Source organism: Corvus hawaiiensis, chromosome 3, assembly GCF_020740725.1.
Source record: "Corvus hawaiiensis isolate bCorHaw1 chromosome 3, bCorHaw1.pri.cur, whole genome shotgun sequence".
NCBI lineage: Eukaryota > Metazoa > Chordata > Aves > Passeriformes > Corvidae > Corvus > Corvus hawaiiensis.
Window position 1 is genome coordinate 111,812,877 of NC_063215.1, and position 27,603 is coordinate 111,840,479.

Below are 27,603 nucleotides of genomic sequence, written 5' to 3' on the forward strand. Positions count from 1 at the left end.
CACAGCCCAGTGCACACACAGTCCTCAAGCATCCCCAGACCAACGGCATGGCAGCCACTGGGCCTGCAGGTTAATATGTGTGTAAGTGCACTTCTTTTTTTTCCATGTCCTTCTCTAAACTTAAAAAGTTCTAGCACTGCTTTTAAACAAAGCAGAGATTATATACTTTGCTTCAACAACCCCTTTTTTTTACTAGGGGATGCCCTCACCCCTCCTCAAAAAATGCTGCCATAAAAACAATAGGCAAGGCCATAATTTAAAGAGAGAAAAATGTGATTATATAACACATCCTGCAGTAATCAATTTTACCTCCAATATCTGCTTTTGTTTTCAAAATGCTAAATAAACAATACATAATGCATCCCTCATCAGCCAAAACCATGAGGGCTCTGTGCTCAAATAACAGGAAACATATTCAATTTTCCTAACAGAAGACAGTTCATTAAGCTGTGCCACATCAAATAAAACTTTAATTTCTCCAGCATCAGAGTCGCAATGAAAGCAATTGAGGAAGATGAGCCATATGGTACTTCTATCAGCAAACACATATTGCTCATTCCCCCAAAGTTTTCTAATTCTGCTCCCCAGACCTGTGTAATATAGATAATGTGCTCTGAGCGCAGCAACCATGAGCTATCTGGTGTACACTTCTAATACTGTATTTAATGGGAAATAATGAATCATAAAAGCCTGCAGAAGACGGCTTTTGCTAACCTAAATCTCAGCTGTAATTTCATTGTTCTGTGCCTAAGATGCTGTTTGCCCTTTTCAAACAGCAGCAGTTGAACATAATTATGCTGCTACAAACCTGGGCTGCAAAAAGAAAGCCTTCCTAATAGAACCAAGTTTTTATTAACTCTTGAAATCCTGAGCTTGGGGCAATTGGAAGCAGAGCTGCCTGTCAGGTTTTAGGGTTCATTAAAGCACACATACATGTATATCTTGATTTCCAGTGCGCAGCCCCACAAATTAAATTGATGCTTCTCACATCGGGCCAAAAATGCAACAGGAGAAGGCTGTGAAAAATTAGGAAATCTTCTTGACATTGGGAAATCCGACACTTGTCTGCTCTAACATCTGTAAGTGCCAAAGAAAGAGGGGGATTTTTTCCCTTAAAGGTAAGTCTATTTTTCTTCTTCTTGCCAGATATAAAAATTGTGGTTAGTGCCTGGAGTAAAAGGCCCTCTAAACTTTATAGTGTTTACCCTCCATTTATAAATCCATAACGATCTATTTAATGATATCATAAGGTTAAAAGTTAAACAGCACTGTATTTTCTCTGCCTTTTTCTCCTCTGCCTTTTAGAAAGGCAGATTTGCCTATCTCCGAGAGACGATCGGTTGGGGTTGTTTTCTGAAGAAGCCTGTAGGTAAAGAGGCATCCATACGTTCACACAGGAGGATTCATAAAGGCAAGGATGAGAAGATAAAGGTATTATTTTGACATGATGACCCCTGGAAAATGTCTTCGACTCATCCCAAGTAAGCCTCTTTCTTTCCTTCCTCCACCCTCTCCCCCTCCCCTCAAAATACGGGGCTAATTTAAAACATTGTCTAGATATGCTACTTATACATATTGAAAACATATTTTAGTGACTGTGTTTGTTTTGGCAATATATAAACCAAAAAAAAACCCCAATTAAATTAAAAAGAGCGACTTTTAAAAGTTAGAGATTGCCTTTTAAAAGCTTATTAAAATCAGCATGTTAGATGTCTGTCTTTGAATTAGCTCCGAGGCTTGATTGCTTTCATTAAAGCTGCCTGTTTGGGTGCTGCTTGGTGAATGTTCAAGTCTGGATTTTTTCCCCTCTTCTCCCCCCGGCCCAGAGCTGCTTCTTACCACTTGTCAACTTGGATTTTCCCTCCAAATTTGAAAGCAAAACTTGGACTTTTTTTCAAGAACCAACAGCCACCCCCACCCCGCCTTCCCCCTTGCAAAACATCATGACCAAAATCATCAGCAACCCGAGTCAGAGAGAGACCAACAGGTAAAATATATATTAAAATATATATATTTAAAAACAACTTAAAAAGAAAGACACGCCCAAAATACCCACCATGGCCAAACCGACACCCCCAAAAGAACCCACCCCAAGCCACCAAAAAAACTCAAAGCTATCACATTGCTCATAGCCCGTGAATGCCTTAAAAACAAATGTTTAAACAGGTTTTCTTTTTTTTTTTTGAAGCGGCAGAAAACCTCTGCATGCTCCAATGGGTTACAATAACAATGCTCTATTGCAATGTAAAACAAGCTGGAGGAGAAAAAGGTGCTTTTTGTTACCATTTTATCAAAGCTGTTCATCTTCTAGCTGCAGGCAGCATTTTGCTGGAATTGCAGATATTTCTCTGTCCGGGCTCCTTTGTTTGTGCATCTCATTTGCATATATTTATCTCCAGCTGAGGGTGCTTTCAGCTCATTAAGGCCTCCCCTTGCATTATTTCATAAGCCAGCTGCTAGGAGGGATTTCACCTGTGGTGACTGAGAAAAGAGGGGTGAAAAAACCAAATTCTTCATTAAAAAAAAAAAGAAAACAAAAAAAACCAACAACCAAGGAAATCTTCTGACTCTCTTCCCCTATAAATGGGCACCATTTGTGTTAAACAGCCTCTTGTCATGATAGATGCCTCCTGGGGTCAGAGGGGAAAGTTGATTTGAAGGTCAGCAGTAAAACAACAGACAAACCAGACGCCAAACTGGTTCTTTAGCTGTCGGTGGGAGCAGTGGTACAACCAGGTCTTGAACCTTTTTCAACCTCTAATAAAACAGGGGAAGAATCTGAAGTGGAGAAACCAGGCCCCAGAGGAAAAAAAAAACAACCCACAAATAATATCAATATCGAGCAGCAACGGGAAACAACGGGGCAGCTCTCAGCGTTATGGGCATGCTGCTATTGTTTCAAGAGCTGGAGAATTAATTCCACTTATTTATTTAAGGCGTGTCAACTCGCTGCCTAAACCTGTTTCGGTGTCAAGATGAATAAAACTTTTATGGCTCATAAAATAGAGCCATTCATCTCCATGGTCTTTGTGGTGCCTGGGTTGTTGGGGATTTTTTCCCCTTTCCTCCTGGTAGGCTGAGCTGGGCCAAAATCTCTGTGTCCCATCGCTACCAACTCACTCACAAGAGCAAAGAAAATTTGGACTGGGCATCTCAAGCTAAACCTCTGGGTTTGATTAGAAATGTAAACGTTAATTCATCATAGTCATGTGCAAAACCCCCACCTCCTCTTTTTCCCCAGCCTAAAACCTACAGTGAATTTACATCATCTATATGGAGCTTTGGACCAACAGGTAATAAAATACAATAAAGCTTGCTTTTTATCAGGACACACACACAAAAAAATCCCATTAATTATGGTTCATGACTACTCTAAACCAAATGTTCAAATAGTAGTTGGAAATGATGCATAAAATCTCAGCATGTTCTGATAGGTTATAGAGTCAGTGGTTTATTGCAATGTAAAACAAGCCACAGGAAGAGAGGGTGGTTTTGTTTACCATTTTCATCAAAGCTGTTCATCATGTTGATATACTTATGCTATATTGTGACCTCTACATACGTTGCATTTCATATATTTATTTTCCAGGTTGTTGCCACTTTTGCTGCCTTTGCCTCTGAGAAGTTGAGTAATGCTCTGGCCCCTTTGAAATATTTTCTCATCTGCACTGAATTTCTGCCGACAAACCAATGGATAGATATGGACCTAAGAACTATTTATTATCATCGAGTAAGGGGTTTTTTTGACTTAATCTGAGGCAATTAGTACCTGAATAAACACACACTAAGTAATCTACCTCCTCAAAAGGTAATCAGACTTGAAAAGCGCTGTTTGGCTCTACCCAAGGAAAGCTCAACTTGATTAAAACGCTTTGGAGATTTGCTTTCATTTCTTCCCTTTTGCCCTGGAAAACATTTTATAACAGCCCAATAACTTTTAATTTCTCCCCATGCCAAACCTGGGGCCTCTGTTGGTTGTTGCTGTCCTTTTCCCCCACCTTCCCAGATTCAGGAATCTTTAATCCCACTTCTCATTTTTCTTTCCCTCTAATCTAATCACTGATTCCTTGGCTTGGCCAAATAGTTAAAAATGTTAAGTGCTGCTCACAATTCCTGCTGCCTCCCCCACGTATCTGTCTCTGTTTATGGAACAGGCCCTGGTTTCCTCCTGCTCTTGTTCAGCTGTAGGTCTGCAGGTCAGGAGACTGTAAATACACACAGTGCTGCCCCAACCCATAAATCTGAGCAAAGGGCAGCCTTATATATTCAGATAAGGGATGGAAGGGGAAGGGGGGGGGGGGAGGGGAAATAAAAAAAAAAGAAAGAAGAGAACAAGGAGACTCTGGTCTCCTCTGGTGAAGGAGGTTCTTTGCTAGACCGTGAACCCAAGGTGCATGCCCTGCTACCTTGCAGGATGTTCCAGCCAGAGATGAATCCGAAATGTTCACCCTTCTTCCCACCCCACCTTGTTTATACATAAATCATTACAAAAAGCATTTTATTACCCTTGGGGCAAAGAAATTAAACACAATGTTTCGATGGCTTTCTCTCCTCCAGATCTTTGTTGGTCTATTTCCCATCGTCCCCCCCCACCTCCCACCCCCCATTATATTTCCTGCACCTCTGAAGCTTTCAAGGGAACAGTCCCCCTGTTATTGCTTCTCAGTTCCAAGGTCTTAGAATAAATAACATTGTTATTACTCACTTCACCAATTTCCAAGAAGAAATATTGCTGCAGCAAATGCAAGCAGCACTAATATTTGCAAAGTGATAAATGGATTGTTACATACCTTCCCGTCTGTGTGGCCTCCAGCCATCTTCCGGCCGGCTACATCCCTCCTCGGGGTGGGAGGGAGGCTGCCTTTGAACTTAGCAGGGTCCAGACACTTAGTGCCTTGCACCAGAGCCTGCCCCCAGCCCCCTCCCTCGCTCTCTGATGGAGAGATAATTTTAAATGGACCATGCAGAGATGGTACCGGGACTGGTGGAGAGCAGGAGCCATGTACCAGGACCAAGCAGCCAAGTGAAGATGCTTTTGGCACACAATCAGTGTGTGGCAGGTTTTGTTAGGGTTGGGTGCTGCAGGGAGAGGGGTGAGAGACTTGGGATGTCCCCAGGAGACAACTGTTGCTCCACTGCCCTCCCCAGCTCCAGCGCACAGCTGCTCTGGTGTGGGTACCACATCCCTGGTGTCAAAACAAGAGCCACCTGTTCTTCTCCAGCTTCCAGTGATGTGAAAAGCGGACAGAAAAAGGCCTGCAGAGGAGAAAAATTATTCTTCCCCCCACTCTGCCCCCAAAATATCTCCAGTGCCTGAATAGGAACTGCAGTGGATAACTGAGTCACCAGGGATACACATGCTGAGTGGGGTGAAAACAGGAAGGACATATTTCCAAACACTACCTTCCTCACTGCTCATTAAATTTCATTAATTCACATGAAATTCTCAGCAAACTTTCTTAACCAAAGCTGAGGTTAGGGAGGTGCTAAGGCAGGGAGTAGTCTCCTGGCTTCCCCATCCCAAACCTGGTTGCTCACCACATAACTTCTGAGCTGAAAAAGAGATGGAAATTGGAAAATTCACATGGAATAATTTAAAACCAATATAAGTTTTGAGTTCTTTTTTTTTTAAGCAGCAATTTATATCTACCTCTGAGACACGATTTGGGCTCCTTGATTTTATTAAAAAAAAAGCTCCAAATCAAATTATTCCTGGGCTGCAAGTCATGCTTTAAAAAACTCCACTCTGAATGTGTGGTAATTAGAAACAAAACAACGCATTTTCCTTCAGATCCACAAAGAGTCAGTTGCTGACATTTCTTAGACTGAGTCTGTTGCATTTCCATGCCGTGTGTCACAGGATAGGGGCTGGGAGGTTTTGTTTGGATGATTTGAATTCCTCGGTGGGATAAACACCCCCACCTTAGGTTATTCAGGCACCAAAGGTGATGTAAAATCTTGTTCTTCATGGGCAGAACAAAACGAAGCTGCTCCAGGAGCATCATCCCCACTCCCCTAGTGCTGGTGTGGCATTGCCTCTGTGGCTGGGGCATCACCAGGAGAAGGGGTGAGAGCACCCTTCCTCATGTGCCCTCCCTGGCCTTTTCTCCCTGTACAGCCCCTTCCCTGCTGAAGAGGTTGTCAGAAGCCTGAGGAGATATTTACTGGTGTGTACAGGTCTCATGTGGAGGTTAAACACAGCAGTACCAGCGTCTATGTGGTGCCAGCTTGAGGTGTGAGGAGGTGAACAGTACGTGCAAAGGTTTCAGCAACCTGGGGTGGAGGTGTTGGCAAGCTCTGGCAGTGCTAGCATGTGAATACTGTGCCCAAGGAGATGGGGAAGGTGGGAGGTTGAAAGACTGGAGCTATTTATTAGGTTGCTTTTTCCTAAGGGATATCTTGTTCCATAAAAGAACGAACAGAATTCAAGGATTGTGGGAAGAAAATTATTCAGAAACTGTGAACAGAGGTATGAAAGGGTCAATCAGAAGAGAGGACAAAAATATATCTGACATGTTTTCCTCCTGACCAAGGTAAATACCATGTCTTCTTTTTTTGTAAGATGAGAATTATTGAAAGGAAGGTCACAAGTTACAGATAAGACTAGAAATTCCTTTGGGATGGGCTCTCAAGCAAAATATATACAGTTCACTAGTAACAAAAACCAGATAGTCTGTATTGGTTTTTAATAAAAGAATTAATAGAATCGTGGAATAATAGAATCATTAAGGTTGGAAAAGACCTCAAAGATCATCTAGTCCAACCTTGATACAAACCATCCATGATACTCCCTCATAAATATACGTGTGTATGTTTATGCAGCTGTAATAGACGTGTGATTGTGTACATATATGTCTGCATGCATATGCACCTAAAACAAAAACTCAGCGTGCATCAAATGAAAAATAAAATGAGCTGCAAAATTATTTAAGGAAAAAAGTGATGAAAGTGGGTGAGAGCTGGGGCAGCAGTATGGTGAGGAGCTACCCCACTGCTTGGAAATATCCAGAAACCTTCTTAAACATTTATCAGCACCTTTCCTAACTTTGGGAGAAGGGCTGGGAGTGCCCCAAAACCCTGATTCTTCAGGAGATTCCTGTCAGGCAGGAAACCTTGTGAGAGCAGCATTGCTTGTTCTCTGTTCTTCTTCCAGCCCCAGAAAGCACACAGATAAGAAGAAAAATCAAAATAATTGAATATATACAAGACATCCACATTTGTATAAACAAAAAGCTTTGAAAAGAGAAAGAAGAATCTTTCATTCTTTTATTATTTTTTCTCAAACTAAAAAAAAAGAAAAAGAAAAAGTCAGGCAGTTCTTATTTTATCCAGACCAGTTCATAAATCCCAAGTCATAAATCCACATGATATCCTGGGCTGCTGGATTTTGCATTTGGAGCTCTGAAAGACTGATAGCTGAAAGATTTATAAAATCCCAGGTAGCCAGAGTGCTCCCTATTGGCTCCACATCTGAGAGGTCCCCGCATCCTGCTTAGCCCAGAAAGCTGGATGTATGGGATATATTGTGTTCAAGAAGCAGCACACCCCCACCCTGCTATTTTCAGATGTGAGGAAGGCTAAAAATTTGATCATGTGAGGTGGATGGGCCCTGGTTAGGGACTTTTCTGCACAGACATGGGCACAGCCACAAGCTGGGGTTGCCCAAAGATTGCTGCCACCTTCTGCAAAATTATACCATGGTTTGTGTCATAGATGTATGATTTACCTTGTGTGGTAGACCTGGCCATAAACAGCAGAATTGTTTCAGCTGCTTTGAATATATACCTAATTTTGTTTCTTGGAATATCATTGAGCAGCAGTGACTGCTCAGTAAGAACAGGGGATCAGCACTAGGCCAGAAGATGATGATACTTAGCAGGGAACATGACCAGCCCCTTAACAAGAAAACGGTGCCTGAGATGCCTCAGATAAAGCACAGGTTGCAAACAATTCAGCTGTCAAAGCAGCAAGTCACATTTCCCAAAGAGCACTGAAAGATGATGGTGTGAGGTTTTTCTCATCAGTTCAGTGGATGTTACAGGTGGGATCATGTGTATTGGGGTGAAGGTCCCCCAAAACAGACCCTCTGAAGACTGATTTCTGCTATTTTTCTGTATCCACAGGATGCTGAAAGCACGCTTAAAGCCTTTCTTCCCTTATGTTCCTCTATCCTTCCTCAATGACCTTATTCGAACCTAATACTTTTCTCCAGACTTGTAATGACAGACATTTTTAATATGCTTCTGTTGAATTAATAAAAAAGATTTTAAAAACCCCTCTTCTGCAGTTACAAGATTTGTTTTATAGCTGTAACTAGCATCATTGTTACTGAGAAATTAAATGATTTGCTTTATGTTTCATATATTTTTATTCATGAGTCTGAATATATTGAAGTCCATGAGGAAAATCCTCCTTCACTGTCCTGGGGAAGGATGGTGGAATCAACCTGAGCTCTGCGTGTTTGGAGTTTTATTAGAAGCAGATTGTCCGGCTAAATTTAGATAATTTTTGTTGTTGTTTTTGTTTGTCTGACTCTATTAGTGGAAATTAAAATATTGCAATGGTTTATGCTCCCTGTGTGTTGTGAGCACCTCTGCCTTTGATCAGCCACCTGAAAGGAGCACCTTGAGTGGCTTGTCTTGCACACCATGGAGCTGCCTGACTCCAGCATGCTTCTTCCCCATCCCAATCACTGCCTTCACTAGAAACAGTACTCATTTAAGAGGCCGAACTAAACCAGACACAAACAGACCAAAGCATTTATACGAGGACTAAGTCAAACTCACGTCTGGAGAGGTTTATCTTGGTTATTCTTGAAATCCAAAGCTTTCCCAAGCCTGTTGGCGTCTCTCACAGGGTATCCTTCCCCTTCCCAAGCAGGATATTTTTTAAACCTCGAACTCCTGTGAACTGTATTTATGCCATATTTCATAATTTCTTCCTGCTTCCTTACACTTTATCTCTCTCTCAGCTGGGTTTGAGACATCCGGAGCTCACAGCTGTTGAGTGCAATACCATGGCCAGGGATGGGGCTGCCTACTCTATCCATCCGGGCTGTGGGTGCATGATTATTTAATCCAGCGTGGCTCTACAGGTCAGGTGGCCCTGTCCTGCTTCAGGAGGATGAATTTGCTAGGTTTTTTTTGCCACTTTGGCATTTCTAGCACCTTTGACAATGGCATTTGGTGCCCCATAGCCACTGATTTTGGGAACTTTGCTTCTGTGAATATGCCCATGTCCCCTGACTTTATCAGTGTCATTCATCTTGAAATGCTCACATGGGCTTTGCTGGTTGCTCATCAAGGAGATTGTGCTGAAATGAATCCCCTGGTGAAGAAGAACTACCGGAACAGGGTGAAGGGCAAACGCTCACTTGTGTGTACTGATCATCCCCTTCAGCCTGCATTACCACTTATGCCTTTGGAAGGAAGAGGTTTCTTTCTCTTTCAAAACAGAGATTTGGGGTGTAGAAATATGTTTTGCAGTTTTAAATGTGCAAGTCTTCTTTAAATTTCCTCTTATTAAAAGCATCTACAGAAGCTCTTTTCTCGTAATTCTGTAACCATTTCACTAATTAAAAATGCTGTACAAGGACTAGTATTGAGCTATAGAAATGAAAGGTCAATACATGAACAACACTTCATTTGTAAATAATACAGCTCTGTAATCAATTATCTCATTTTCACAGAAGACATATTAATCTACAAGCAAAGAATGGAGACATTTAGAGGATGTACAGAGGGGATCTTTAAATGTTAAATGTTCTTTAGCATGTGCTAAATAAAGAGTTTGGCAGAGTGAAAATGTAGCACACAGCACTGACACTCCAGGGAGAGTCTTTAGGTCAAGTGATTTGTACCTTCAAAATAGTTCTCCATAGCACTGTAAAGCGTCTCTGTTGGTAGCAGGGAGGTGGGTTAATGTTGTTTAGGATGTTAATTGTAGCAGGAAAAATTCTGCAAAAATTAGAGAAAAAGGTGGTCTGCAAAGAAAAAGGTGCCTATTTTAATAGATGAATCAGCCCTCTCTGCACTGCAATTTGCTTTCTGTCAGCACCGTGAAGTGAGTTTTCTTACCCCTGCTTTTCCATAAAACCAGGCTGCTGGATGGCAGGTTGGAGCTGAGCCGCGCTTATGGAAGAAGCTGTGTGGCCAAGTGTCCTCGATACCCTGGGCACGAGCTGGGAAACGCTCCTCCAGGTAACACAGCATCCCCCTGAAGTCCATGTGGGATGCTTTCCTCTTCCATGGGTTACAGTAGGAATCCACATAAGGTTTTAAAAATGTAACAGTTTCTGGGTGCTGGAGATTCTGTGCATGACTTCTAAATATCATTAAGGAAAATCACAAGAAGATCCATTCCCTGACCTAAAAACAGCTTAGGCTTTCCATCAAATGGAAAGGAAAGGCTCTTGCCACCTCTGTTGGGGGCTGGGTTACACTGTATGCTTGTTTACTGAATTTTACAAGACTGAGGTGGTAGAAAAGCAGGGGATGAATGTAATTTCATTTTCACTTTGCCTGTTCCATTTGTCTGTTTGCATTGGATTTGCCGTACATCCATCCCATGCTTGCCCCTAATTTCCAGCTTTAAAATTTCTATCAAATACATGTTGGGACCGAAGGGGAAAACATCTTACCCCACCACCCCCAGCTCTCCCCACACCCAGTGCTCATAATTCTATTGATTTCATCCCACCCCCTGTCTTGCCCTCCTCTATCCATGGCTGTGTGGGAGGAGCAAGGAGTGGGGTGATGGGAACAGCCCCACCAATGTAAGCCCTTGCATGAGGGGAGGGTCTCCCTCCCACTCCCCTTTCCCACAGTCCACTCTTCCCTTCTCCCACACTTCCTGCTGGACAAATCCATTGCCTAGGCCAGGAGAAGGCTTAAAAAAAAAAAAAAAAAGAAAGAAAGAAAGAAAGAAGGATGAGAAAAAAAAGAAAGAGGGAATTGTTTTCAGCAGACTTCACAAGCCAAAGTGGATGTGGGAAGGGTGGAGGCTGGGGAGAAGATGCACTCTTTAGCATCAGCCTTAAGTCTGACTCTAATATTTTGCCTCATTCCCCTCTGTTCTCTTTTCACAAACAGAAATACACACTTGTCACATGTTAATTAAACAAGGCACTATCCCAGCTCCCTCCCAGATGACCGGGGGGTACCAGAGCAAAGAGCCAAGACCACCAACACCACCAATGTGAAAGAGGAGAGGGAAAGCTAGGGATTTAAGGAGGCTTGATCCCACTCTCTCCACGTGGCTGATACCAAGGGTAAGTCACCAGCAATAGCAAAGTCCTCACGAAAATCTCTTCTGGCCTGTGCAGCAGGAAAGGTGGTTATGGAATTGGTGCTGCCAAAGGAATGGCATGTAGCGAGGTGCGAAGGCAGGAGCACTGTCTGCCTCGTAATGGATATTGCAGTGAAGTGTGAAGATATCCACTTTGTCTTTAAGAACAAAACTTAGGTTAGGATGGAAGAAAAAAAGACCCCTAAGCCTAAATATTTCCAGGTTTGCTCACCCCTGTGGGTTTGGTGCACTCTGTAGCTGCTTGACCTGCAGGGCCTTTCAGAGCTCTCTGCGAGTCTCTGTTGCAAAATAAATGTTACTTTACCATCAAGTAAGAATGAAAACCATAAGATGCGTGAGTGAGAAAAAAAGTGCCTGAACCGGAAAACCCCTTTCTTCTGTTTTAAAAGTCCTGGATGATCAAGGCTGTTCTGTTCACTCTGATTTAATCAGTTTGCAGATACCCAAATACACACCCAGCCATGGAAAGTGCTCTCCCTTTGATTCCAGCAAAATCCTTTCTAATTCTCTTTAAATGTTCCAGGGCTTTTTGAAATGATTGCTATCAATGCCAACCAAATGCTTTAGATCTCTTTTTTTCTTTACTTTGCCTGTCTTTAAGTACTTGCTTTATTTCTATGCAGCCCAGTTACAGCTGTACATGGAAAAAGTATCTAGAAAACAGATCTGGTTTGCTTTAGCCTTTATGCCATATAGAGTTAGACACTTTAACCTTCTTTACATTTACTTAGTTGCTTTAATATGATTGCTGTAACTCCTATACTTTCTTTTTTTCCATATAACTTATTAAATATTTATAATACAGAAGCCCATACACATCACATAGGTTGGACTTTTATTACATTAAGCTCGACATAGCTATCCTAGTAAATTGTAAGTCATGTTCCTCCTAAAAGTTAAAAACCAGGATTGTTCAGCTGAGCTTGGACTGAATTTATGAGGGACCAGCTCAAAAAAAGCTAAGCCGGTTAAAACAAGAGATAGACTTGTTTAACCAGAAAATAATAGATCCCCTAAAGTGCTGGATCTGCAATGTTTACCATGGGTAGGAGCACCAGGACACGAGCAATATGCTTGGGAGTCCAGTGCAGCAGCTTTGGGTACTTGTGACTGCTCATGTTAAGGCATGGTCTTGCAGCCACCATGAGAATGCTGCTGCTTCTTCCATCACTGGTTCTCGGTTCCCTCCATGCCCTTGCCAAGCCATGGCCGCACATGATTTCTCCCCAGCATGAGCCTGCATCCCTTACTACTACACTGATGCCTCATGCACCCCATCCCAGAGTGGAGTGGGGTGCCCAGCTCTGAAAAAAACCCTCCCCAGCTAAGTCCACCCCCCCTCGGTGGTGGTGCCTCAAGCGAGGGTACGATCTCTAGCACCCGGACTCTTCCGTCCTCAGGTACGTTTGGACAGATGTGCACTGGGTTCCCAAGTTTAGACAGAAACCCTCTTCCAAGCTTCCTTCCCATTTTTGCAGCTAATATTCCTTCATGCACTGTCTGTTATGTCGTTATTAAAGCACAGCTTGCCAACAACTGGGGAAGAAATACACTCCCCACTCTGCAACGCTTCCTTTGCCCAGCTCGGAAGCAGGAACCAGGCGGCTGGGTCTGAGGGTGGCTGCTTCTCACCTGCCTTCCTCCACATAAACTTTCTCTGTGGAATGAAAAATGGACATTTGTGTTTCAGCAGACCATAAAAATGACATTTGAAAACTTTTCAAGACTTTTCCAAGTTGGAACTGCCTTGAAAGACATCAGACCACATTGCCATATGGATTGGTGGCATCTGGTTTAATGCACGCAACACTGTGTCACCACCCTCCCCTTCCATGATGGGACCAGCCATCCTGCAGGGATGTATTCACTTTAGGATGGTCCTTAACATTTTTTGCACTTTCTCCAGCTCAATGCTGCAGCTTTCTGCAGTCACTCACACCATTTATGCTCTCAACCAGCCAGGTACAGGCAACTTAATACACACAGAAACAAGTGGCCTCTTCCCTACCCCATGCATGTTTGTTTTTTTCTTCCTCATTCAAAAACTTCCACTGGAAGCATTTAGAAGCAAACAAAATGATATTCTGCTTCAGCTGGAAAGTTTTGCTTTATTTCTTTGTTGAAAAGACTTTTTGCATATTTGACTTTTTTCTCCTCTTACTTCTCACATTCCACACCACTTGGAGTGGTAGGATGACAGACATTCATGATGCTGCTGCTTCTTCCATTGCCATTTCTCCACTTAGTCCATCCCTCTGCTGAGCCATAGGCATGTGAGATTTCTCCCCAACATGAGCTTGTAATCCTTGCTGCTGCTCTGATGCCTCACACACCCCATCCCAGCATGATGTGAGAGACACAGCTCTGAAAAAAACCTTTCTGGAGTTAAATTTTTTTAAAACTTTATTTTTTAAACTTCTGTTCCTCTCCTTCCCCACTCTCCTTCCTTTTCTCTAGCTTGCTTAATTTTACCTTGCCTTTCCCACTCTGAAAAACCATATATGAAACTATATGAAACAGTATATTTGCCTCTTTGTGTGGTTTCAAAAATAAAACCAAGACTAATTGAAAAAGAGGATGAAACACACTATTTGGGAGGAAGGTAGGAGGAATTCTTTTTCTCATCTTGAAAATTCTCTCTTGGCTGTTGGGTTGGGTTTTTATTTTCCTTACACCACATAACTTACAGAAATTGCAGACCATGGTCCAGGTCCCCACATTTTTGCTGTGGACTGCCCAAACACTGCGCAAAAACAGACAACAAGAGTACAAGATAGTTATACCCAAGGGATTGAACACAATATTAATCCGAGAGAAACCTGTTATTTGGAAGTGGAGTTGTTCAGGTAAGCATATGCAGTTGCAAAAAAGAGGAGGTAGCCAGACTGTGGGGGAAAAAAGAAATTATGATCTTTAACAAGAACAACAAAAACAACAGCAACAATAATAAACAACCAAGAATAGTCATCAACAGGACATCAAGGTGAAATGACACCAGACAAGTCTAGTCTGCAGGAAGACTCTTTCAGGCAAGATTTCTATTGAAGTTAACGCTGATATCTGCCTGCTTTGTCCAAGTCATATAACATTTTTATATAGGACGTTCCCTCAGGTGGCCCTGAACACTGTGGGCATCAGTGAGATGTCAGTGGTTTTCAGGGAACAGGGTCTGAGGCTGGGATGTACCATGGGGGAAGTAGGTGGGTATCAGGAAGCCCTTGGAGGAGCAAGAAAGGCCTTCTGCTGACTTCAGCACACTTGCTCCAGCCATGGATAGTGCTGCTTCAGGTAATGAGCAATGGGAGAATACAACAGAAATAAATATGTTTGTTGAAAGGCAAGCAGGACATTTTGATTTTTCCTGTTTGGGCTCTTCCCCCTACTGGGCATGAAAAACTGCTACCTGGGCACCTATTTCCCAGAGCTCTCCTTCTTCACTCATAACAAATACACCTTTTTTTGCACTCATTTAAAACCAATGCTTCAACAGACAAATCACAAGCTGAAGTTAAAACTAACAAGACAGTAAAAAACCAGCCCTTCCCAGTCTTACAGGTTAAGAAGGACTTGTTGATACACTCATGTCCCACACATGAACCTTTCTGTTCATATTTTACACCATCCAAACGCCATATGTGAAGCTCTACTGTCTGTTTTCTTCCTCCCACTTTTTTTAAAACAATTTTGTTTGGTTTGAGGAAGAGGAAAGATAGATGGGCAAATCTTCCACTGAAATCTCCACTGACCATCTTGACAGTAGATTTTCCTGCCACAGACTTGTGACCTATCAGATCCCATGGGATTGAGACCAATGTGAACTTTTGGACTGTATTTGTCTCCAGCTTTTTGCTGCTACAGGTCATCAGCAGGTTACCCCACTCAGAGGTAATATATGGAACATGCTTGAGCCTGACTGGAGAACACATTTCCATGGCATAATACACAAAGAATAAACAGACACTCTGTTTTCCAAACCTTCAGGAGAGGTTTGGAAAACAGAGCTCCTATGGGCTGAATATTTCTTTATTTCCACATACTGATCTCCCCTTGCTTTCATCCTGCCAAAGAACTTTCCTCTTCTATCTTATACACCCAACCCCCTGCAAAAAAAGGTTAATGAGAGAGGGTCTATGTAGGTAATGCATCACTCCTTTAAAATTTGTCATATCTGGGGTTAAAAAAATAAAAGACTCTCTTTTTTTCCCCTATAAAAGGGGATTTTATATCCAAAGACACAAAGGTAATACTTTCTCCATTGTAGCTTCAATATTTTTCTTTTTTTTTTACCCAACAATGGTGATAAGATGTGATTTTTACATGCAAATAGGAAGAAAAAGCCTGAACACACCATGGGAACATGTTTAAGAAGTTGATTTATGTTTCATACTGAGCCTTACACCTGCAGTTCAAGCAAAACTCAACTTTGCCGCCCCACAGAGTCTAGTTTATTAGGTATCAAGGAGTCACAAGAAGCCATGTAATTAAAACTGTAATTAACTGGAAAAGGAAAGTGCCACCTGAGTTTTGAGAGGCTGTCAGTTTTATTTCCATTACAGCTTTCCTTCTGCTTCTTTTGTCTATAGGGTGCTTTTTTCCCTCATCTTGATAAAGAAAAACAAATTTGGGGTTTTTTTCTCTCTTTATTAACTAGAGAAGCCACCAAATTCTCTTATGTCTTTACTACTGGGAAAAAATTGAGCCACTCAGTTTTGAGCTCGGATGCAGGTTTCTCTCAGCAGCATTTGCAGCTGTGTTTGCCAACAGGTGTCAAGTGTGGTCCAGGCAGAAAAAAAGCCCTGAAATGTCCTACCGGCACAGGGTCAGCTGAGTTCAAAGCCCATTTTAACAAAACATAATCAATGCCCTTTAAAAAGGGGATCGGCAGTGCCTTGTTAAAATGCATGACCTCGCTGCAGCAGGCAAGCCAAGCACCAGGCGTCCCTGGATCTGGCACGTTCCTCCGAAGGCTGCTGGATCCTGACGGAGACCACCGTGGTATTTCTGCGGGCAGGACAAGGCCACACGCAGCAAGACAAAAACACGTCTGGGAGAAATATGAGGTGACGTGATGAACTTTGTCAACCAGAGAAATTAAAAGTGAAAAGGGGCCCAATCCCCTGGCCAAAGACAGTAAATCTCCCAAAGATTTGGGTGAGATGTGCAGCCAGTCAGGTTCTCCCTCTGCCTCATGCACCCACCGGAATCAAAGTCCTGGGGAATCAGAAAGAGGTGCCAGAATAAACACGTAATTATTTTATAAGGTTTAAAGAAGAAAAGACAGGTAAACTTGAAAAAAAGTCATAGTAAAACATAGTTGAAGAGTAATTACATAAAAGGGTAAAATGATGACAACAAAGATAGGACCTATCCTACGGGTCATTACAAGGGAGATCTATGAATATACAGAAATTTTTGCAGAGCAGGTGTTTGTCTTTGACTGGCTTATGAAGGGGGTGACTGACATTCTTCATTTTCCATTTAACAGGTGACAAAATCCCATCAAGTGAAGTACCAGCCTTGAGAAGGGAAGTTATTATTGTAAAAAGCAATTTTCCTTTGGTGTCATTCTGATAGGCTTAGGGGTTTTTTCCCCAGCCTTAATCATTTGTATCCTTTCCCCTCCTGAAATAGCCCCAGCTTGCAAGGCAAAGGTCTTGGGACCCTCTGGGTTTGAGGGCAGATCTCGATCAGCACTAATCTGGGGAAGTGAGCCGGAGGTACCTGCAGCAGATGACACACAAGGCTCAGCTTCTTATTCAGCTACAAGTCAGCAGGGGCACCCCATGACCATCTGTGGTCTATAAATTACAGTAACACCAGCACACACTGCTTGTAAATCACCAATGAACAGGCTTTACCTTATGATACATCACATGAACCTTGTTGGATATTCCAATAAACTCTCATAAACCATCCGATATAAACTGTAGATTATGTTTCTTTGTGGGGGCAAGAGAAAAACCTGGGCTTTTCTGCACTTGCACAAACTTCTTATGGGTGAAATGAAGATGTGGCCTGAGCTATGGTGTGTGTTTATGCACCATGTTTTCTTACAAGAGAGATTTCCTCTTCTCTGCCATCACTATTACCATAAATATTTCACTTTCCAAGAGTGCATCAGCCTTGAGGTAACCAGGGTTGTCATTCTCCTGAAAAATAAAAAGACACTACTCATTTGAAAAATGCAGTTTTATGTGAGCCTGCATGACTTGTCCTCCATCCTTGCTCCACCAAGCACAGGTAGATTAACAGAAGAGGCTCACCCATGTCCTTCCCTTTTGGAGGAGCAAGAAGATCCAACACACGACCTCAAGTCCTGGGATATCTCTTACCTGACATGATGGAGCCCACGTCTGCAAGGAGATGCTATGAGCAGATGTTTTGGCACACGGCTGTGTGTTCCCGCAGTACACAGCTGGTTGGGACCGCAGACACTGCTCTGATGAGAAACCTGGCACTTGACTTCAAACTTTCTCCCAAGACTTGACAAAGGACTGCTTTTGAGAATTATATTAGTAAGTCCTGCATTTAGCCTGTCATCTTGGGAAAAAAATAATCTGTAAAACAAGTTATTCAGAATGTGGGGCATAGGCCAAGTGAACACTCTGATAAATGTTATTTGACCAGCTTTTTTTGCTGACCATGAACAACTGTGGGCTGTAGTGTGGACACCCTGCAATGGCTGTGTCACAACTTCTTGGCAAGTTACTTAGTTGAAGCTGAAATCCCAGCCCCTCCCAGGAGGTAGTGGGAGCCCTGCAGTCATCTCACTCATACACAGCATAAGTTTTCTAAGGTAATATTATTTTTATCTGGGTTTCTAAAGGCTGTTGGGGCTGGGTGCTCATCACGATCCATGCGGGTGTGTGGGTGTGTGGGCGTACGCCTGCATCAACACACATTTAAATTCATTGTGTGACTGCAACCAAACTGGTCAGATATTCCCCCCTCATGGAGACAGGCAACCAAGGCAACCATGTCTGCCTTCCCCAGTAGCAATGGGATGAACTCAACTGTCTGTAGACATCAGAGAATCTACATCTGCAAGAGCAATCCAAGGGAAACTATCATCCCCTGCTCCCTCCAGTTGTGAGCATACAGTTAATTAAAGCTCATACCAGGACCACCAGCATTGCATGATCCCAGTGTAACCCAGAAAGGCTGCACCTGACTGAAACACTTTCAACAGTCTCAGGAGCAATTTTCAACTCACCAGAAGTGTAAATTTGTAGCACTTATTGAGTCTAGGTTTGGCCTGTCTAGTTAGTTTAGTTTCAGAAAAATTAGTGACTAAAATAAAGTTGACTTTTAAATCTATTTTACTCAGAAGAAAACACACCTCTATTTGAATGTTATGTTAAATTTTCCTGGAGGAAAAAAGAGACAGTTCAATATGGAAATAGAATTAATCTTTATCAGCACAGAAAAATACTCTTTGATTTTCAGTCAGGGAATTTTTACTTTGTAAACTTTTAAATTTAGAAGTAATGTATAAGGAGGATCTTTGCAGTGCTTTTTCACCCAGCAAGCGAACCAAAACCCCACAGTGAGGCAGTGGAAAGCCCCAAATCAGGTCTGGGCATCATGGCACCGTGGCTCTACTGGGCTCACCTATGAAGACCTCCCACCAGGGGTTCCTGACCATTCAGCCTCCTCCTTTACCTTTCCACTGCCTTCTCCATCCGTCCCTTTCTGTACATTCTGACAAGAAGAAGTGATAGTGCTATTGCTGTTTTTTAACAAGATTTGGAAAGCATTCAAGTGCCTGACTAAGTGGTTGGAAACAAGGAAGCAGAAGGATGTTTTGGCATCCTGCGATGTGTGCATGAAGAGCACAGACACAAACACATTGAATGCACATACTGTAAAACAAGATTACAAGGAAAGTACAGACTAATAAAAGCCTATTAAAACATCGTGGAGGCTATCGCTGCTCGCCTGCATGCCTACATATTTTAAAAAAAAATATTTCATGTGAACATGCAATTCAAACATGACTGATCACAGATAGAACTTTCAGCAACCTTTAAATGCATAATGCCATCCTGTAATTAATGTAGCCTATCCTGAAACTTGAGGGATTTATTGATACTGGCAGAAACACTTGAAAATAACTTGGAGAAGTTCATGACATACCTTTTGTCTCAAGGGATTTCATTCATTTTTTCCCCTTTTTTTTTCTCTTCCAGCTACCATCAATAATTTCATTCAGAGCCCTTACCATGTGACAACAAATGCTGTTGGAAATCCTCAGCAGAAAGTTTGAAGAATGTACCAGCGTGGAGAAAGAGTCTCATTGTGTTTTTATTTGTTTTGTTCCCTTTCACTTACAGTGAAATATATATAACCATGTCCAAGGGGATTGCTTTTGAGGTCTGCAATGAAAAAAAAAGCAAAATCAGGCCATAGGCATAGCAAGCTGAAAAAGGATTTCATCTAAATTTTCCAGGAAAATCTATGGCCATCCTGTTAGTTCCTGCCCGAGCACACAAGGTAGGCCCCATCACTGGAATGTTATCTATTGGTACAACCAAACACACATTTATGGAGGTAATACAACATTTATAAGGCAAACAGTTGGGTGAAAAAACCTTTGCATAAAGCCCTTTCCTGGAGGAATGTAGGTGTCAACACTCATCTTGGGGAAGGTGCTGGTCTGTTGGGTTGACAAGTCATAAGAGACAAATCCCAATATTGTGGTGCACGTTCCTCATGTTCTACAATCACTGCAACTGCAAAACTTGGCCATGACCCTACAGACATGTATTTAAAATTTCTGCAATAACAAGGATAAGAAATATCCCATCATTTTTCTAGGAGAAGGTTTCAATACCTGAGGTCTGCACAGTGCCAGCACATGATCACAGCATCCAAAGCATCAGATGGCTGGTTATTCTGCTGTTACCAAGCTGCATCTAAGTAGGTTAGTGGAGTGAGCTGGCACATGCTCCCCCTCACCTGATCTTCACATTTCTCTATGATTTCTCTAAATATTGTAAAGAATTTCTTATGTGGGACTATTTTATCATCAGGTAGTATTTTTGCCTGTGAATATTTGTACACACTTACATACATAGGATTAAACAGAGTAAGGCAAGAGAATAACATTTATTTTAGGAAATTGTTCAGGATTCTTTTTGTTGTTTGTTTTGTTTTGCTTTAATTTTTTTTAAGATCTTTTTTTCTTATATTTTTTTCTAGGGCCTAAATTTGAGGTACTCCTGTCACATGACGTCCAAATCAGTCATTTGCACCAAAAAAAGCCAGCAATACCTGGGAAAGTACGCCAAAATGTGCTTCTCTGTTACTTGTTTCATTGATTTGAATGCACTGGGTACATTTCAAACAGCAAGCAGAGACACACGGAGGTATGAATGGCTCCACTTTAAATACTGGGGGGAGCCCAAGCCATCTCTACAGCTTCTCCAGCCCTTCCACTTGCTTCCCACTGTACTGCATTGAGTAGCCTGGTTTCCTCACACTTTACTCTGCCACATCATCAGACCTTTCCAATAAAACAGTGTCTCTAGCTCAGTGTCCACAAGACCCCACTCCAGTAAACTGGGGCTTTATTTTTGTAGGAAAAAAGCACCATTTTGTGTTTTCTACTACGTTTAGGGAGAGAGAAGGTAGGGGTCGGCCAAATGTAATACAGCCCTTTTCCCCTCCAAGACTGAGGAGGAAGAAATTGTGCATCAGGAACATAAAAGCTTCTCACTGACTCCTGTCTGGCTGTGGCGGGGATGGGCTGACCAACCAAAATGGGCATCCCTCCTCCTTTGAGTGGCAGGACAGTTCCTGGCTGGCCTGAGAGATGAGAGATCTGTGCTGACACTGAGGTTGGGAAGGGTGTATCCCACCACTAATGATATCCCCCCAAAAATGGACATGGGAACCTGCCAGGGGAATACGTGTTGGTATTTTCCACCTCTCAAGGGAAAATCAACTTAAAATAGGAATTAAAAATGGGATTTAGCTTCTCACCTTCTCCCACTCTTTTCATCTGCTTTTATATATTTCAATGTATCTACAGATAATGGTTAAAAATTACTTACATTGTGACAAGCCCCTCTCCAGCTTGTTCAGGTACCTGACTTCAGGATGCTGCCTTCAGGGTGAAGCAGTGTACCAGGTGAACTGAAGTCACCATCCAAGGTGCCTGCAGAAAACAAACAGCAAGTGGGATCCACCAAATCAGTGCCTTCTCTTCCTACTTCTACATGAGAATTTTTTTGGGGGGCTTTTTTTCTGTCAGGGCCATGGATAAAACTGATGCTGTTTCAGGCAATTGAAAAAAAATCAGCCAAACAAACCCATGATTGGGCATTTCTGTTGCAGGCAAGCTCAACATCTTTCCCACCGGGAGTGGAGCTCCATTCTCCAGCCCAGCTTTCTCCTAGCCTCGGTCCCCAGAGCACCAGGAGAGCCCCACTGAGGCCCCAAAACCCCCAGGAGCAGCATGAAGGGGTCTGTTGTGCCACCATCAGAGGGTTGAAGTTATCAGCTGCAGGGATGAAGAATCTGAGGTTGGCTGTCAGAGCACTCCGAGCTCAGGAGGGGTTTGGAGCAGTGCAAGCTAGGGTTACATAAAACACTGACTCATGCTGAGAAATCACGAGTTTTGAAAGTTTCAGCTGAGGGACGAGCAAAACCTCAAGCTGCATGTTGCTTACAAATCAACAGGAACTGGGGGATGCCGGGGACCTCTGAAAATCTGGCCTTGGCACAGGGTTTTATGAAGCTCTGCCACTACTCCCGGGAGGAAGAGAGAGCCACGTACATCTGTCAGGGGGAAAATATGGTCCTTCTTTATTTCAGGGGAAGTCAGTGTGGGCATTTCAGCTTTATCCATTGGAAAGAACTCCTTAAGACAGAGTAAACAGAAGTCAATTTTTTTCCCTCTGTTTTCTTTCATGCCACTGTGTATGATATTGAAAAGTACGTCATCCAGAATATTTACTTTTTGTTGGGATATCTAAGCATGCAAATGTTTGTGGTTTCATTTACCAGGCAAAAACAGTTGTGGATTTTGGCAGTCTGAGTTGGTCTATGGTTTCTGTGAATGCCTGGATGTGGTTCTTCCTGGGGCATTACGGGTTACTCAAATCGTGTCCCATTATACAGGTAATTTGTGTGCCACAAAGATGGTGTGTACATGTACAAAAGAAGTACAAGACCAAGACTTCCTGCCATGTGTTAGAAATACTGGCCAAAATCATTTGCACTGTGATACTTAAATCAGACTTTTAAAATCCCTGGTTGGAGACATATGCAAGTAGTTGATTTTTGGATCCTTTACAATTTTCTCTCTCTCTTCTTATTTACAGTAGGTACTCAGCATCTTTCTCTCTCTCTCTCACACACACACATGCACATAAAATCAGTTAAATTATTCAGGGGCTTTAATAAAGCACTGGTTGCCTGATTGTGTTTGTCCAAATTTGAAAAAAGTGTTTCCTCCTATCAAGCCTTATTTCTCTTTTCTCTCAATCACAGTCTCTCTCTCTCCCCTCAACACACTGATGGAAAAATGAAGATGTGCAGATGGGCTGTTCATTTTCAATCAGTTTAGATATGGCAACAGGAAAAGAAGAGTGTTAGAAACACAGTTGTATGTGAGGCATTCCAACCATCGTGTTTGGGCTGCCTCTGCATCACTGAAGTGTTGATTATCCATCCTAAGCAGAGCCATATGAGGCCAGAGGGAAATGTAGTTAATGGAGAAAAAACTATTGGCAAATTGCATGCCTTTCAACCTTGCACAATGGGATAAAAGAAATATGGATTAGTGCTGGGGTCAAAGTTTTTTATTATGTGAAGTACTAGATGTGCAAGTGCCTGAGTTTCTAATGTAAAAAAAATAGCACTGTGTCTAAATACACACATACAGATGCATATATATATGTATATACATGCAAAATATTTATAAAAATATTTATTCAGGCCTTTTTGTTTTGCAAAGCTCCCTTCAACATACTCCCAGCAAATTTCTCAGTCTGCACTGCAATTGCTAACAATTTAAGCACCTTATGAACTTTTGTAGTGACTAACACCACATCTATGCTTTTGGCACACCATGGTCAGAAGTTGTTTTAGCAACAGCGGTATGTAAAGCAGACGCACTATTTGTGAGGCTCAGAGCCCTTAAAAATCATTCCTTTCTCTCTGGGCTATCGGCATTCCTGAGCCCTCATGATGCAGCTGCCGAGCCGCTGGACAGCCCACATATGGCCGTGTGCTGAACAATAGCAACTCGTTGTTGTTCTTGTTATAGGCATCACCATATGTGTTTATTAGAAACAGCAATAAAACGATGACGGGCTTCTTCAGCTATCCCCGCTGCTTGGGGAAAAGAAAAGCAAGGGAGAGATAAAATCAGAGGGTTCTCCTCAGCTTTGGGGGAGCTGTACAGTGGGGCAATGCAGTCCCAGTCTTTAGGGAAGTGTGGGTGTTTATTTATTGGTAACATTGCCAAATTACTAGTGGTCCTATAAATGGACACTGAACCTACGTTCTGTTTGATTCCCTTTTATTAGAGAGCTGCTGGTAACTTGGAAAAACTGAATCCTGAAAGTGTTGGCATCTGAAGTCCTGTTCCACCAGGACCCACCTGTGAACAACTTGCCAAGTCATGCGGGAGAAACACCCCAGCACTTTGAAGAGCTTTGGATGAGGACCACACTTGTCATGTATTTCCATCACAAACACAACCAGATAGTGTGGGATTGCCCTCATAGTTGGGCTGCCTTGAAACTACTTTCAAATTGCAGTAATTTGTGCTGGGGATTTGACGTTTTTCAGATGGAGGGGTTGAGGTGGGCATCAGGAGCCCAGAAAACCAACAGAAATGGTTTAAGGCTGTTTTGACATCAGTCTAAAGCCAAGGGAGTCATAGGGAAGGGGTGTTCAAAGTTAAAAGTGGAGATTAACTAACACAGTCAAACTGAACATCTGAATCTTCACATGCTTCAGGTTCTGTATTATTTCTTTATGCTTCCTCTATTTTCTATACTTTAAAGCAAGAAGAGAAGAAAAAGGAAGTTTGTGAGCAAAAACCACCAGAGTTAGTAATATGATGTATCTCAATATGTAACATAATTTTGATATCCCTGATTGTTATAAACTGTATTCAGACACATGGAAATCAGTGGGATTGAGTACTTACACTCAAAGGAGATGTGAGCCTCTGCATACATGATCTATATTTTTCATGTTCAAATCTTTATATTTTCTTGATAATTAGTAGTTTCCTACTTGCTGTCTTTTTGAGATCAAAATAAAAAACCTTGGCCACTGTAAAAACAACCCAAACCAACAAACCAGCAACAAAACACAACCAGTTTAAAAAATGAGTTTGCAGTGCTGACTTTTATTGATTTTAATGCGACCTTCCAGCTATGGTAAGAATGCCATTTCCACTCTTACTTATTTTTTACTTCCTACCCCTAAAAGTAAACAATTCTAGACAATGTTTTACATCCTTGAAAAGTTCCCAAAGCAGGATTTTCCACTGAGGCTGCATTTCCCTTTCCCTTCCCTTTCCTTTCCCTTCCCCTTCCCCTTCCCTTTCCCTTTCCCTTTCCCTTTCCCTTTCCCTTTCCCTTTCCCTTTCCCTTTCCCTTTCCCTTTCCCTTTCCCTTTCCTTTCCGTAGCACAAATCAATTTTGTGGCTATACCAAAACTGCAATGCTAAATTCTGTTATCTTTAATTGCATTGCTAACAGACTAAATTGTGTAGTTACTTAAACCTCAGCGAGGTCCCTGCCGTATTCCCCTTTTGCTCATAAGTTATTTTTTACAGGCTATTGTTTTCTCTCCACAAAAATTCAAACTACTTTTTCTTTTGAATGAACCCATCCACTACTTCTCCACTTATCAGTTTAGAAATGTTGCTGTATTGGTTTCACACAGTTTGATAACTTTGTCTTGAATGGCTCTTTGTCTTGGCTTATTTTGTCAGAAGTAACGGTTTTTCAGCAAGCACCTTCAATTCTGCTTCCTTTCAGTTATTGTCTCCTGAAATATCAGCATGTGCATTAAAAATAACCTGTTTATAACTCTTGAAGGGCAACAATGGATCAGACAGCTTGTTGTACTTCTTGTTTATTAGCAGTAATCCCCATTCCGCACCTACAAAAGACAATCAGGGCTTTGCCACTGAGTGAAATAAAAGCAGGATGAGACCATATGGTTCTTGTTAAACAAGCCTCATCTTCCTATTGTTGATACTTATCTCCAAAATAAAGTATTTCTGCAGAAAGCATATTCCCATAGCATATTCTCTTTCCAATGACCAGCTGGTTGCCAGTTTGTTATTTGCACTGCAGTAGACCACTTTCATCTATTTCTATTTCAGTCCAAGAACACCATTTGTACATTGTCCAACTTGGAAATGTTAATCTGACACCATTGGTCACGGGCCTTTTAACTTCAAGTGGCAAACTTCCAGCTAGCTGCCAGTTGAGCATTTACATTGGAATGTTTCTTAGCCTAGAAATAAACTATTTGTTAGCCATAAACATCAGCAACATGCCAATAATTTCTACAACACATATGTAGAAAGGTACAACCCACTCCACTTTGCTGTTGTCTCTTCAATAACCTCCTAAGTAGCTCCCTGGGGAGATGCTGCTTGTCTTGAGCCAAGATAAATGCATCTATTTCCCTCTCTATGCATGTACATAACTTTTATTTACATTCATGGAAGTTACACATGCATATTAAACAGCAAGAAGCAGGACCAAAGTTAGGATGGTTGGGCAGGACTCTCACAGCTTCTCCCAAGATCCTGGACTGCCATAAAGACTGAAACACCTGGAAGATCCCAATGCAAAAATATCCAGTTGCTTTGGCATTATCCAAAGCTCCCTGCACACAACCTCGAGAGCAGTGTTCAGGAAAGAGGCAACGCTGGATGTGCTTGAATGCAGCTTTTTAGAAAGCAGAGTGGCATGAGTCCTGTGGGATTTTGCTTAGGAGATTACTATTACTTCCAGTAATACAATTTAAGCTTCCTGAAAGAATATTATACTTTGAGCTCTTTTCAATGAAGTAAAAAACCGAGGCAGGAAAAAAAGATCTCTTTGGTTCTGTGATTTAACTTAAGGAGTGTTATGCAGTGACAAGTGTGTGTTTCATGTACTTTGCTTGACTCTGTTAAAATAAAACATTTCCTTTTTACATATTCCTGCAATGACCTGCGGATGGGAGAAGCTAAAGAAAGACTTTAATGAGTTCAAAGTGTAAACTTCATGAATGATTGGAAATCTCATCCTTTAAAGAAAAAAAAAAAATAGCGACAGTAATGCTCTGTTCTCCCCTTTGTTTTTCCTATTTAGTCAGGTAACAGATACCCATAGACTTTTGTATTAATTTTGTTGTTCCAAATAAAAAAAAATAAAATATCAGATTAGAGAAGAAGTTACCAACTGACCCTACAGAAGTACTTTAACAAAACCTTGGAGGACTGAGATGTACAACTTATATTACTTCTTAGCACCTACCTGTGCATTTAGCTCAGCATCCCCATCCACCTGCACCTCACAACCATAAGGAAAATGAGATTAAAATGAAAATACTGGCCAGCATGAAGAGCAGGATCCTGAAAATGCTTGCTATGTGAGCTAAGAGAAGATGTGCACCCCACATCGGGCTGGACTCCCTCAAAGGCTCACAGACTCTCCTTCAGATTCCAGAATGGAACAGGGAGAATTTTTAGTGTTAGGGACATGATTTACAATGTGATTTTGCATCTTAAAGACTCAGAGGCTAAAAAAATTCCTTTTGCCATAGAAGTCATGTGTAAAAGGTGCATTTCCTACCCACCTACATGTCTGGACAGAAGGGTGGTAAGAGACGCTCACTGTTGTAAGAAACTCCAACACCTTGGGTAAAAAGCAGCTGTAGTGTGAAACCAAGGACTTCTGTTTCCAGTGCTGCAGCCCACTTCCTCCTGCAGTCAATGTGACTTCTATGTAAGACATATCAGTTTAATTCTGACCTTTGCTAAATTCCTACTGCTTGATTTTTTGTACCCTCACCATTCCTTTGGGTGGATGAAACATATACAAGCATGTAACCATCTACTGTGCACCAACATTTTGATAAACATACATTTTTCTTACCTCACCTAAGGCTCCTCTTACAATGAAATGAAGGCGAACAAAATATTTTGACATCTCGAAATACATTCTCTTTTCCGGGAGAGCAAATAAATAGACCTGACAAAAAATAATGTCATAACAATCAGCAACTACAACTCGATCCTTGCTGCTGTAACTTGAAACTTGTAAGAGA

The 27,603-nt window shown here is 41.9% G+C and overlaps 3 long non-coding RNA genes across 7 annotated transcripts in view; 1 reads left to right on the top strand and 2 right to left on the bottom strand.

The window, feature by feature from the left end:
• Positions 1–3,592, bottom strand: part of LOC125323988 — a 9,621-nt gene extending 6,029 nt beyond the window's left edge. The window contains exon 1 of the long non-coding RNA XR_007202746.1: positions 2,284–3,592. This is a non-coding gene — a long non-coding RNA (uncharacterized LOC125323988). The remainder of the gene's footprint in view (positions 1–2,283) is intronic.
• The window catches only part of LOC125323986, an 18,421-nt gene extending 6,921 nt beyond the window's left edge, over positions 1–11,500 (top strand). For 2 of the 4 annotated variants that reach the window (XR_007202740.1, XR_007202741.1), the window contains exons 4-7: positions 1–81; positions 954–1,118; positions 1,306–1,481; positions 3,590–3,674. The exon at positions 1–81 is cut by the window's left edge and continues 28 nt beyond it. This is a non-coding gene — a long non-coding RNA (uncharacterized LOC125323986). Of the gene's footprint in view, positions 82–953; positions 1,119–1,305; positions 1,482–3,589; positions 3,809–10,098; positions 10,200–11,090 lie in introns of those variants that run through there. The other 2 variants (XR_007202742.1, XR_007202743.1) reach the window with 2 other exon arrangements.
• A 2,242-nt stretch (positions 11,501–13,742) lies between these two features.
• Positions 13,743–27,492, bottom strand: LOC125323987. 2 transcript variants are annotated; one of them, XR_007202745.1, is made up of 4 exons: positions 27,432–27,492; positions 21,363–21,466; positions 17,166–19,682; positions 13,743–16,518 (listed from the first exon to the last, which is right to left on the bottom strand). It is a non-coding gene; the product is annotated as an uncharacterized LOC125323987 (long non-coding RNA). The 2 variants fall into 2 exon arrangements; XR_007202744.1 differs by having other exon boundaries at positions 13,743–19,682.
• Between the last annotated feature and the right edge of the window lie 111 nt (positions 27,493–27,603).